Below are 14,422 nucleotides of genomic sequence, written 5' to 3'. Positions count from 1 at the left end.
AGCCTAAGATAGTTTCCTATCACTTGGGACAGCAAAGATCTTTGTCTCTGACTTGCTCTCCAGGATACCCTGTAGTTTTCCCAGTGACTAGAAATGCAATGGAGAATGGTAGTGCATGTGTCGAATCCCAGCACTCAGGAGGCAGAGGCGAATGGATTTCTGGGGACTTAGGGCCTGTAAAGTGTTTCAGGACAACCAGGGCCATGTAATGAAACCCTGTCTCAAAAACAAGGAACAGAAATCAAACAATAAAAACATTCATTTCTATCTTCAGTTCAGAAACAGATTCCCTGAACAGCAAAGAAGCCCTGGGGGCAAGGAGGAAAGTCTAGTTACAAGTGCTGCCTTCAGAGCCATTTTTAATAATGACACGAACGTAACTGAAATCGATCACATACACAAGATGTCACTTTCTTAATTCTTTTTTCTTAGGAAAAGCTTTGTTTTACTATTTTGCATATTCTTACTTTTGGAGAACTGGGGACACAGAGAGAAGTAAACTACCTAGGAAGCAGGGGCTGGCGCTTGCACTTAAATCACTGTGGCAGTGGAGCTCATGCCCACATTCATCCTATTGTCATTTGCAGTCAGCACAACTTATCAACCCACAACTTACCGGTGTCCTGACAGCCTTCGCTGATAATAAACAGCCTGACTATATTCACTAGCAATATATAACCAGAATTCTGCTGTTACTGCTTCTGGCCGTCCATTCTCTTTAGGCAGATGGCTTCTAAGTAAAATGTCAATTTCTCTAAGATGATCCCATACTGCCCTTCTCCATGAAATGCCCAGTGATTCTATATTAACTAAGGTAAGTATGGAAAATCAATGTTGACAAATCAGTGTGGGGAAATACAACTATGCCCATAAACAAAAATGAAATCACACTTTGAAAAGTGCATTATGTCAATAAATATTTCCCTCCTTAGGAAATGCAAACCCCATGTTGGACTGCTACCTATTTATTTCCTGGGTTTTAACTCAGCTTGTGGAGCTTTATTTATGACTCATAAAGCTGTGATACAAAGTGAAGAATGAAACGCAGTGAAGTTCAATGTGATGTTTACAGTCTGGAAAACGGGAACCACCTTCGTCATTCTAATGGGTCCATAATGAACAGGGAAGGAAAAAGAAGGCTGGGGCAACGAGAATTGTCAGATGGTCTCAACCAGATGCTGAAACTCAGGCATGAAAATATCTAGACATTATGCTTATTCACTAAAAGGAGATGGGTAATAAACAGCTTCTTTCCTACTAAGGGCAGATTATTAAACCAAAAGAAACACAAGAAACAGGAGGATGAGAAACAAGGGAAAGACAGAAGATAAAAGGGAAGAGGAAGAAAAACACGAAGACATTCAAAAGATAGAAAAAATTAAGAAGGAAAACAAAAGGATGCTGAAGAGAAAAGGGAGGAAGTAGAAGACAGAGGGAAGAGGACAGCGATGAAAAGGAGGGAAAGACAGAAATGGAACAGAGATGCAGACCTTCTTCCAGCCGTGGATGACAGCTCACATCTGCCACTGTTGCTTCAGGTCCGGAGGTTTCTTTCTGCCATTATTTCTAAATTTAGGATAGAATAAACCTGGGCTTTTCCCTGTCATCCCACCTTCTGTGGACATTAGGACACCACTGGAAAGAGCTGCATCATTTAAAACTTAGAGAAAAACCAAAGGGAAATATACTAACGTACCTGTGGGTGCATTTATGCCTGCATTTGACAAGCAAAGGATGTTCATAACTGTCTCCTCTGTGAAATCATTTCCATTCTCAGGGCAGCAAAAAAGGCTTCATATCATTTCTTCAGATGTCAGCTTCATAACCACAGCATCGCATCCCTGTGAATTAAGATGCATGTCAGCCGCAGCCAATATAAATGCAAAACATTCGCTGTGAAGATGCCTCTTCCCACTTCAAGGAAGGAGCCCAAAGTCAGATATGGAAGAGAAAAAAAAAACTCTTGTGGGAGGAGGGCAAATATCTGCCCATAGTTTCTCTTTTATTTAGGAATAAGCACACTATTTTCTTTTATAGAACAGATGCCAGTGGGGTTTAGTTCAGAGTGGCTGAGAGCTGTGTTCTGAGGGCAAGGGCACAGACCACAGTAAGAGGTCAGTCAGAGATCTTAACAGTTCATAGCACTGCCAATATAAAACATTTTGTAGGAATGTCAATTCACACACCTTCAAATGTTCCAACCTTTAAACCTCCCATGTTTACAGAAAGCAAGTATATCCAAACATTTTGTTTTGTTTCTCTTCTAATGAAGCATATTTTGTCTAACCCACCCAGGATATCTCAATGTTTATTCATTCCCCCAAACAGATTTGAAAATCTACTACACACATCAAAGCCCTGTATAGCTATAATAAACCAGAATATTTTTTTTCTCTGAGCAGATTCACATACCTGAAGAATAAACTTGAGCCAACTGTTGATTTGGAGAAGCAGCTAGACAGGTAAAGAATTTCTTGCACAAACATGAGGATCAAAGTTTGGATCCCTAGAACACACATAAATGACAAATGAATGCAGCATCCCACCTGGAATTCCAGCCCCGGAAGGCAGAGACAGGAAATTCCCACAGTAAACTGTAACTAGACTAGGTCTAGCAGTGAACTCCAGGTTTGATTCAGGAACCCTGGCTCAGTGAAGTAGGTGGGAAAGCTGTTGATGACTCCTGACATCTGCATGCCCTTGAACACTCACATGTTCCCAAACATATGTTACCCCCAACACGTAAAACATATCTATACACACATTGACACACCACACACATAAAAAAAAAAACCTTAAGCCACAGTATGTAAAGGAAGGAAACTTGTATTTCAGAAGTGTTCATGTGCCAGACAAGCGAGTACCCCTATATTTTAGGGTTCAAGAAGTTGGTGAAAAGAAAAAGGAGAAACTGTTTCTTAAGTTTATAAATACGAAAGAATGCTAACATAAAAGTCCTAACATTTGAAGTCCATTTTTAACTGCTGTACTACAAAATATTATTACAAGCAGTATGTTTGATCAGGGAGAAATCAAGTATCCTATCACATTAAATGGAGAGAAGTTGTAGCAGATAGGACCAGGGAAGATTTCATGGAAGGAGGAGCACCTGGTGTGTGGGGGCTAGGAAGGGACAGTTTGTGCGATGTCAAGGCACCTGAGCCAGCTCAAGTGTTGAGTGGAGACCACAGCGGAGTGGCAGGTGGAGGGACTCTCTGCACCATCACAGGTCCACTCACCATCCAGTGTGACACCTCATCCAACATCCCCAAACATTCCCTCCTCAGCACCAGGAACAGCGTAGAGTCTGAGATGTAATTTGCTTAGTCCTCCTGAAGGGTGAGAAGATTGAAATCAAAGTCAGTCTATCACTTACCTCACAGACTGTGGAGTTGGCTGCCTCCCTGCCATATTAGCTATTTCCAAAAGTATGTCTGGATGTCTTACTCAGTGACTTGTTACAATTCTTTTATCAGAAATGGTCAGGCTGGGGCAATGGCTTAGTGGGTGACGCTTCCTCCAAGCAAGTGTAGGGATTGTGGTTTGTGCTCAGAACCCACTTAAATATCCTGTGGATATAAAGACCTGCTTGCATATCTAGCCCCTGAAGGAAGAAATAGGGGTATCCCAGAGCAAACTGACTTCTGGGACTTACCACATAGGATAGCAATGGGTTTGATCAGCAGGCAATGTCTCAATGAATAAGATGGAAGAAGTGTTAATCTTGGGTCCCTGCCCTAGCCACGCCCACTCCCATAACCTCTGACCCGCCCATCGCCATCTTGGGACCCTCTCTCTCTTTCTGCTTCCTTAGCGTGCGCACGCGTTTTCTCTGTCTCTCTCTTCTTTTATCGCTCCTCTCTCCTTTTATCTCTTTTCTCTGTCTTTCTTTCTCCCCCTTCCTTAATAAATACTTATGGCTATTTACTGTGTTTACGTGTCTGTTACCTGCCGCCACCGTGGGCCAAGGAAGCATGCCCTCCTGTAGCCGCTCTCCCATGGCAGGCTCCGCCAGCCCACCCGGGGACCGTTTGTAGCCTCTCTCTAATCGTTTTTTAAGAATAACAAGAAGTATCACAGATAATTCTCAACATTGACCTTGGGCCTCTACATGCACACAATACCCCCACACACACACACACAGAGGCACCCCCTTCCCTCCACATGCCCACATGCATTCACACACACACACACACACACATGTCTACATACATGGGCACCCTACCCTAACACATGCATTCACACACATACACACATGCCCACACACGAGCACCTCTACCCTCCACATGCATGCACACACATGCCTACACACATAGGCACCCCTACCCTACACACACACACATTGGCACCCCTACTCTCCACATGCATACACATACACACACACACAAATATGCCCCCACACATAGGCACCCCTACCCACACCCTCCCATGCACACAAATGGGAAACAAGTAGCAGTTTCTAGTTTGGCATTGACTATAAAATAATAAAGAAAATAAAGGTCATTGTAAGATACAGTCAGGATGTTAATGAGCTGGAGCTGATAAAGAGAACAGATACCATGGACAAACACCACTGAAGGAACAAACACTGGTCGTCAATCTTAGCTTTGCAATGTTCTGAACTCTGGGATTTAAACAAAGCCAGGATTCATGAGGAAAGCGGAAGGAACTTGTTACAGGATCTAGAGCTTAACCAGGGCTCGGAGGCTCTGGAGAAAATTCAAAAGGAAGGAGAAAATCACTCACACACAAAGCATAGGCCGTTTCAGCTCTTAGGTAGTTGGAAGCTTGACATCTACGTGCTACACAGGACAGGAAGATAAGACACACTATCTTAGTGTAAGACCCGCTGGCGTTGTTGAAATTTCATAGTAGTGTCTCCCAGCTGCCTGGGGTCCCCCTGGACAAGAAGGAGCCACCAGGAAGCAGGGCTGAGCACCCAGCAGAGAGGATCATATCTTACCTCTTTGTTCTCTTCTTTACCTCTCCCCAAGCACCAGAGTTCTCCAGGCCTTCAGGGATGTTGCTACAATTTTGCCTTCCAACATTGTATATTATCTCCTAGCCCTCCATGAAGCACAGTGAACACATTGTCTTCAGTCACTTCAGAACTTGAAAAGAAACAAAATAACGATTTCAAACCTTTAGAACCTAAAAAACAAAATGTAAAAAAAAAAAAAGTAAAAGAGCATAATTCCTCCCCATCAACTTTATCTAGTCAATAAACATTTAGAGGGGACCTAAAACATACAAGTCACTGTTGTGAGTGCTTTAGCATCCTAGCACATTTAATCTTAAATAACTCCCATGGCTTGAATATGCCTACAGGTTTTCTGGTGAGGAGACAAGCACATAGGAGAACTTGACAAGCCTAATATGCTTACTGTCTGAACTGCAATTTGAGCTCTGACAGCTCAGCCCTTGACGAGTCCTCTCATCAACATTCTGATCTTGTATATTCCGATTCTAGTTGTTGAAGTCATCTGTCAGAAATCTCAGTATGGACACAAGAAGGGGATTTTAGAATATGTAATGCTTTCATGATTATAAAATTCATATTTGTTTGTGTTGGTTAGTTTTTATTGGCAGCTTGATGCAACCTGGAAGAGGAGACTCCTACCTCAGATAAGAAATTGTCCATATTAGGTTGGCCAGTGGCCATGTCTGTGAGAGAGACTAATAGTTTATGTGGGAGAAACCAGTCCATTTTGGGCAGCACCATTCCTAGGCAGGTGGCCTGGCTATACAGGAAAACTAAATGAGTATGGACCAAGGAGCACCCTAAAAAGTAACACTCCTGGATGATCTCTGCCACAGTTCCTGCTTTCCTGAATACATGTTCTGACTTCCCTCAGTGATGGACTGTGACTTGGAAGTGTAAGATGAAATATACCTTTTCTGTGTCAAATTCCTTTTGGTCAGAGCAACAGAAAAGCAAATGTCTAAATTTTCAAAATATAGAAAAGGAAATAGTGACAAAATCATTGTTGTAAATAACTACCATAAATATTTTTTTGTGTGAAAAGATTCTGGTATTTTCTGTAATTTGGAGGATCGTCATACCCTGCCTTTGTCCATTTTATGTTGTTGTGGATAATAACATTATTGAGTGCTCTTGCTGTTACTAAGACCAGTGAGATCGCATAGTTTAAATCCATAGTAATGCACTGTAATGTGTGCCATTCCTTAGTATTTAGATCATTTCTGCCTTTAGCCTTCATAATTACTAATACCATCACAAAAAATACATTGAGCCTACCTCTGTTTATTTCTTCCACATATGTCTCCTGGGGGGAAATTACTAGGTCAAAGGACACACATACTTCTGAAGGTTATTAAGAACTCCAGAGAATGCCCTTGAACAAGGCTGTAGAAATTCAGAAGAGAAGGTTAATTATTTTCTGCCCCAAGCTTTTCTTAGATGCCATCTAAGAGACACTCAAAGACAGATACTCACAAGGGAGCACACGTAAACAGAGTGTCTCTCAATCACTTAGAAGCTTAATATTAATTACAAACTGTTTGGCCTATAGTTCAGGCTTAATAATAACTAAAAACTACCTCTTACATTTAATTTAACCCATTTCTATTAATCTAGGTATTGTCATGTAAGCATGGCTTTTACCAGTCTCCTGGCATCTCAACTCCACCCTTCTTTATTTATTATGTATACAGAGTTCTGTCTGTGTGTATGCCTGCAGGCCAGAAGAGGGTTCCAGATCTCATTACAGATGGTTGTGAGTCACCATGTGGTTCCTGGGAACTGAACTCAGGACCCCTGGAAGAACAGCCAGTGCTCTTAACCACTGAACCATCTCTCCAGCTCCCAGACTCCACCCTTCTTTCTCCCTGTATTCAGTTTGGCTTTCCCACCTAGCTATATTTTGCCTTGTATAGGTCAAAGCAGCGTGTATTATCAACCAATGAGAGCAACATATATTCATAGCATAGAGAGGAGTTATCCCACAGCAAACAGAGTTTCTCTCCTGCATATCATTCCAGAATGAATCCAAACAAACACTGCTCTACAATAGCAAACCATGGACACAAGGCAAAGAGAGCAGGAGAAAGGACACCATGCAGGCTTGATTCCGCATGTTTAGGGCATGTGGTTTAGAAAAGCAATAACTAGATGTTAATTAGCCATCTCTCATTCCAAAGCAAGCAATATTCATACCCATTAATTTGAACCTTGCGGTTCAGATATCTATAGCATTTAGGTAGAGACCTGCAGTGCTACAAAGGGGAAAAAACTCATCTGCATAACTTCAGTCTTCAGTGGTTTTGTATGTCTGCAAACTCTGGCATTGTAATTCTCCTCTTTCTACAGAGACGTGAATCTGGAAATTTTTTTTTCCGGTGTAATCATTCAACTTTAAGGCGCTGACAATGAATTTAATTTAAACAGTGGTGCACTAGCTACAGGATATATCGCCTTTAACTTGACCTTTTAGGACTAATTCCATTTTGGCTGTAATTCTTTAGCTTTCTGCTAGTGTCTTTGAACCAGCTGAAGAAGTGCTACAAAGGAAGAGCTTCTGTGGCAGGCGCCCTGAAAACACCTTGTGCTTGACAGCAGCGCCACCTGTCTTCAGTTCAGGTGTTGGTTAGTAAGATGAAGTCGTCTATAAAGAGGCTCCAGGCTAGACTGAGAGGAGAAACCAGCTTTAAGGAATTCACTGCCACCCATGTGTTTATGAATGTCTGCCACCTCACATGCATCGATTTATACCTGAAACATCCTGGAGTGAATAGCTGCCCCCGAGAAGCTGGCCTATAAACGAACGCCACTAGAAGCAATGGGCACCATGACCTGTTTTAATAGACTGCTCGATTTGGCTCTGTATTTTAGCAGTGCATGTTAAACTGCTAACTTATCAAGCCCTAGCGTGTTATTTTACAATAAAATACATTTTGCAAGCATCTTTGTATGCCGGGTTCTTTTTTTATGGGATGTTTTCCGTTGTGCGGATGTTCTGATTGATTTTCAGAAGTTGAGAAACAGAAAGTGTCTTTAGTAATGTGATGGAGGTCAGACAGTTTGGAAATTATGTACACTCCCAGTTGTCAATTCTTTGTCTCAGCTCCCAGGTCACCACAAACTACCCACATCTCCAATACACAATATTCTTTTGGTATTGAGATGCTTCTTCCAGAAAATGAGGGGTGGCAGATTGTCCCAGTGACTTCCTACTGCCATCAAAGCAATCTGGCCTTCTAAAACATTCCAAGGAAGAAAGTGACCTCATATTACACAGAGAAATAACTCAGAAAGGAAACTCACTGCATTCAAACTCTCTCCCATTGTTTCCAGAGCATGGTTATGACTCTTTGAACAGACTCCCTGTTTTCTAATTCTTTGCTAATAATAATTAAAAAAAACAGATAAATCAAGAATAATTTATCTCCTTCACCATTTTAAACATACGTTGTATATTAGTTACATTTCTGTTGTGTGATAAAACACCATGTCCAAAAGCAGCTTAAGAAGGAAAAAATATATTGGCTTAGCTTTCCAGGGGGCTAGTGTGCTGGCTAGTGTTTATGTCAACTCGATACAGGCTAAAGTAATTTCAGAAAAAGGAGCATAAATTGGAAAAAAATGCACGTACTGGATTTACCTGTGAGACATTTTCTTGATTAATGATTGATGTGGGTGAATCCATCCCACAGGGGTTGGGGGACACCCCTGGGTGGGTGGTCTTAGATGGTATAAGAAAATAGGCAAAAAAAAAAAAAAAAAAAAGTCAAGAGAAGCAAGCTAGAAGGCAGCATTCCTCCAGGACCTCGGCTCCTGCCTTGAGTTCTCAACTTGATTTCCCTGAAATTATAATGTGAAATAACCCTTTCTCTCCATGTTGGTTTTGGTTGTGGTGTTTTACACAGTCATAGAAAGCTTAGTAATAGCTGGAAAGGCATGGCATGCAGGCAGGAGCTGGAACCTGGCTGATCTCATTTAGATTGTACATGGAAGCAGAGAAAGAGCACGAATAGGGTGTGGCTAAAAACCTTCAAAGCCCACTCCTAATGATGATATACCTCTTCCAACGAGCCTGTAAATCCTGAAACTTCCATAACTGTCCCAAACAGTACTACTGCATAGAGGTATCAAACTGGACAAGCCATGTGGGGCATTTCTCATCCAGACTGCCACAATTTGCTTTGCAGAAGTTTAAATTGCTTGGCATAACCCGTGCCCTGCCAGTTCAAGTCCACAAACAGTTATCTAAGTGACAGTAATAATAAGAATGGCTCAGTCAACAAAACCCTGGGGCACTAGGAAGGTCATCATGTCCGCCTGAAATGGTGGGACAACCATAGGGCTCCCTGTGATTTTCTGAATCTCGGTGACGCACACAAACTGTTTGATCTCTGCAGGCAGCATCTTGGACCGCACACAAAGCATGTACTCATTCAGCCATAGTTCTAACTGCATTGTGAGGAACAGAGGAGGCAATAGGCCGGCTGTGCGCTCTGCATTCTTCTTCCACCATAGCCGCGCTGGTGAAAACCCGTCCTCAATGAAACAGAATAGAGAGGAATCCATGCTGCCTACTTTCAGGTTACCCAGAGTCTGGCACACCGGAAGCCCTCAGTCCAGGAAATGTGTCTAGCCCCATGCTTCAGGAAGTGACAATCACATCATGATGCTGTGGGAATTTGCAGAGCATATGCAAGGTGCAGCTGAAGGTAAGAAGGCAGAGGCGTATCATAGGATTTCACAAGCACTCAGACTTTAAGCTGCATTGCATCTTGCCCATCCCCCACCAAGCACCTTATTCAGACCTGCATAAGGGTGGTGTGGAAAAGCCAGAGTGTCAGAAGCAGAGCGGGATGAGACACTTCTGCAGCCTTGTTACTTATTTCATCCCCTTCTGTGTGCTATACAAGTTGTCGTCACAGAATGCTGTGGCAAAACCAAGCCATTCAGAGAAGATTTAAGGTAGCCCATGACTAAATGAGGGAACTTAATAGAGTGAAGAAGGCGCAAAGTCAACCCACAATAAAGGAACTAAAAGGTTTCTTGGAAAAGAGGGTCACTGTGCTTAAATGCATGCATAATTTCAGCAGAGGTAGAACTATAAAATGGATAAAGTAGAAAACAAAGGGCCAAGGCAGTTTCTTTATGAACCAATGAAAGTAACACATAGACAAATGACTCTCCTCCATCAGAGTAAGCTATTATAATTAGTCATTCTTCCTGTAGGCTTAACAGCAGGCTGGGCAAAATGGAAAGGGATAAGTGAATTTGAAGTTCATGCTCTTGCTCTCCCTTATATCTGGAATTGCCTTCCTGGAATCCAACCTTATTGCATGAATTTACACAAGTCTGTACTATGGGGACTCAAAGGGAAATACAGACTCACAAACTACAGGACAAGGTGGAAGCCACCATGGGTCCAGCCGTCGCATCCCATCTCTCTGGGGAGATGTGAACAGCCTCACAAGCTTGCTTCTGCTCCAACCTCCCAAGAGGGTAACAGAGACCCTTCCACTTCCTTATAAGAGATCATGTCCACACACACAGAAGCCACGCCCTAAGGCCCATACCCCAAATCTATCAGTGGAAATGAATTCCCACAACTCAACCTGATTCGTGTGCTGTCTTCAGTTCCTGTCTCTCACATCATTTCAGCGAGGAGATGAGTCTTCCGAGCATGTAATGTGTTTTCCCCATAATATGGATCATGTCTGAAGTTGATGTGTACATACATGCACTCATGAGGGTATGCACTCCTGTTCTAAAGTTTATGATTTCTCTTGGTTAAACTGTGTGCTCCAAGTTTAAGGGACTTCATATTGTTTATGGCTCCACCCTTAGAACCTGTTTTATACTGAGGATGTACCCGGTCAGTTGCTATTACTTGAATTATTAACTTGCAGGAACCACTAGGGAGTCCCAAGATGAAATGATGCATAAGCCTTCTGTACTATGAAGACCTAACAGGGTTCATGATGGTTAAATGTCCAAACATGCAGCTTAAGAAAGTGCCCAAAGGCAACATTCAGGTTTCCTGCAACTGGGAAATCATGACTGCTTTCTGAAGACAAAAAGCAAAACAGCAAGGCTAAGTTGCTTCTAGGTGATGCCTTCTTTAGAAGACTGTCAGGTGAAATTCTCGGGGATGGGTGGAAGCATGAAACTGTGGAAATGGAGCTCCCTGAGAAGTCAGGACTGGAATGAGTCATTTAGGAATCCCCTGTTTTAGATGGCTTTGAGACTGTGATCACAGCTCAGAACACGCATTGACATCTTTCCTGGCTTCATGGGGTCGTAGCTGCAGCGTAGTTTGCAGACATACCTTTTTCTTTATATAAGACACTCATTTCCTCTAGAGTAGGAATTGTGTTTTACTCTATGCATTTATCCTTTGTGTCACCAACTATTTCCTTAAGAATAGCCATGTTCAAGAAACATGGTTCATGTGTTTCAATTAATATCATTAAGCAAAGAATATATCAACTTGATTTTCACATATCTGAAATAGATCTTATAATTTATATGAGTTACTATGCATTTAATTTTTATCCAGTGGTGTTTTATAATTTTTTAGGAAATTATATTTACCTCAAAGCAGTAAAACATAAAAGATTTGTGTTTGATTTGTTCTAAAACAAGCGAATTATATATCAGTATTTTTTAAATTAAAATTTTTAAACACTTTTTAATAATAATAAGTGCTTTACTCTCATACAAGCACCACTGGTGAATATCTTATGTTTTTAAAAAATTCTCTAAATTGAGCTACGTGTATGCATCTGAACAGTTCGAGTCTCTGTGACTTTCTACAATATTGCATAGGTGTGTTACAGAAACACTCCACACTTTCCTATTTATGCAGATCTTAAACTCCTGGATCCAGATATACTAGGAATAATATAAGAATGTTTTGAAATGAACACATAAGCCTTCACACTATCCCCTGAACTTCACATAAAACATGAAGACTGTTTATTGCCTTAACAATTCTGAGATAGAATATCTGGCAGAAAAAAAATAAGAGGTTTGGCTCACTGTTCAAGAGTGGAAGAAGTTTGTCATGGAAAGGGAAGCTCACAGAGTTCAAAGTTTCAGGAACATGCAGCCGAGGCTCCTCATGTCACAGAGGACCAGGAAACAGAATTCAGGGCTAATAATCTCACCTTTCACACCCAACCTTGACGAAGTCAAGGTTCCACCTGGGAGGTTTCCTAGCCTCCCAGGACAGTGTCACCAACTGGGAAGCAGGCATTTAAAACCTTAGCCTACGGAAGACACTTCATATTCAATAACAAAGGACAACTTGGAAGCAAAGGAATGTATTAATGAACAGTATTGTTCAGAAACTAGGCGGACTGGTATTCTCTTTATTTATTTATTTATTTATTTTTTTTCCAAGACAGGGTTTCTCTGTGGCTTTGGAACTAGCTCTGTAGACCAGGCTGGTCTTGAACTCACAGAGATCTGCCTGCCTCTGCCTCCCTAGTACTGGGATTAAAGGCGTGTGCCACCATTGCCCGGCTTTGGTATTCTCTTTTAAAGCAAATTTTTATTGAACATAGCTTGCAAATTAAGTCAGCATGTCTCATGGATTTGTGCTCAAAGCAGCTATTCTCCCATACATTTGAGCCTGCTGATAGAATATTTTGCCCCTGCTTGTTCCCAGAAGATATAACCTCAGACCATCATCATGTGAGCTCTGTACCTGAAAGCCTAGCATCGAGCTTAACCCTGACCCACAGCTGTATAATGTCTCACACCTAAGTTCGGGATAGAAGCTACTTCTGCTAACTTCTAGTTGGAAAGGGAACACCAGCGTCAAAGTCATCAGCTAAAAAGGAAAGTAAAAAGGCCTTGCCTGACTATGTTATAAATTGACTTCACAAATCCTGAATCTTCAGTTTGATATTTTCACCCTTAGATGGTTGTCTGCCTTTCTCAGAGATTTCCCAGCTCACACATCTAGTTAAAGTCTACCATCCGCTGCAATCTACACACACACACACACACACACACGCACACGCACACGCACACGCACACGCACTCCCAAGGCTCAGGGATCAGTTCAAGAAATGATGTAAAAAGACTGTACTATCCACATGTGGTAGACGGCAGCAAGGAAACATTATCTTCTGGACACAAAAGGGCAACTTCACGTATGGGCTCACAGTGGTTGAGACAGAGCATCCAAAATCTATGCAAACCCAAGCCAGAGCAAATCCCAGTATGGAGAGAGGAGTGGGGCACATAATCCCTAGGCATGTGGCTATTGACAATTGTTAACTGATGGGAGAGGAAGAGATGGTTTTCTCTTGGACTGTAGCCCCGGTAAGCCAAGCACATTTGGGCAGCACAAATTGGTCTTTAAAGTTTAAAAAACAGAAGCACACAAATTTGTTTGAGCAGGAAAGAGGATGGGGCTGGTAAGGAGGCGGGGTGAATATGAGCAAAGGAGATTGCATGAAACGCTCAAAAAAGTAATACAATATTTTAACAATTTGAAAGGAACTCCTCAAAGTCAAAAAGGTCTTAGGAAGATAGAAAGCAGCTAATACCAGCAAGCCTTGTGAGCACACCTCATATGAAAGCTGAATTAGTATGAATGGCTGGAGAGATGGCTCTGATAGTAAGAACACTTGCTAAGGAGCTGGAGAGACAGCTCAGTGGGTTAAGAGTTTTTGCTACTCTTTCAGAGGACCTAAGTTCAGTTCCCAGCACTCCTGTCAGATGACCCACAATACCCTGTAATTCCACCTACCGCAGATCCGATGCTCTCTAGTGGTGGACTTGTGTACCTGCACCAATGTGTAGACATACATAAATATATAATGGATCTTTTAGGGTGAAAAAGAACATTTGTTGCCTTTCTCCTTGTTACCTAGTTTCTACCTGTGCTAATAGGACCTCACTGATTCCTGACTGACAGTGGAGTAACCAGTATTGGACCAAACTAGGCCTCTGAATGTGGATGGGGTAGACTGTGGGGGTCACTGGCATTGGGACCAGTATTTATCCCGACTGCTTGAACTGGCTTTTTGGAGTCCATTTTCTTTGGATACCTTGCTCAGACTAGATATAGTGCGGAGGGCCTTGGTCCAGCCTCAAAGGGATGTGTGAGATTATGTTGACTTCCCAGGGGAAGCTTCACACTCTCTGAAGAGTGGATGGGGGTGAGGAAGGGGGAAGATGAGGGGAGCAGGAGAGGAGGGAGTGGGAACTGGGACTGGTATGTAAAGTGAGAAAAGAATGGTTTTTAAAAAATAATTAGTTAATTAATTTTTTAAAAAAATGAATCTAAGAAAAGCAAATGAAGTTATGGACAATATTTGCTATTTGTTTTGGTTCCTGACTTATCCTTTCATTGGGAGAACAGTTAGTTTTTTAGATACAGTTAGCCAATACAGGGAACACACACATTCTTGGATTATTAGATAATAGTTG

The 14,422-nt window shown here is 41.9% G+C and overlaps 1 long non-coding RNA gene across 1 annotated transcript; it reads right to left on the bottom strand.

The window, feature by feature from the left end:
- Window positions 1-1,702: 1,702 nt before the first annotated feature.
- LOC126500581 (uncharacterized) lies at window positions 1,703-5,004 on the bottom strand. The gene is made up of 4 exons (XR_007591388.1): window positions 4,964-5,004; window positions 3,240-3,332; window positions 2,413-2,506; window positions 1,703-1,841 (listed from the first exon to the last, which is right to left on the bottom strand). It is a non-coding gene; the product is annotated as an uncharacterized lncRNA (long non-coding RNA).
- Between the last annotated feature and the right edge of the window lie 9,418 nt (window positions 5,005-14,422).

Source organism: Alexandromys fortis, unplaced genomic scaffold (genome assembly GCF_014885135.2).
Source record: "Alexandromys fortis isolate MF-2015 unplaced genomic scaffold, M_Fortis_MF-2015_v1.1 scaffold_46, whole genome shotgun sequence".
Classification (NCBI taxonomy): domain Eukaryota; kingdom Metazoa; phylum Chordata; class Mammalia; order Rodentia; family Cricetidae; genus Alexandromys; species Alexandromys fortis.
Note: the sequence above shows the minus strand (reverse complement) of the source record. Positions and strands in the feature narration are given on the sequence as shown.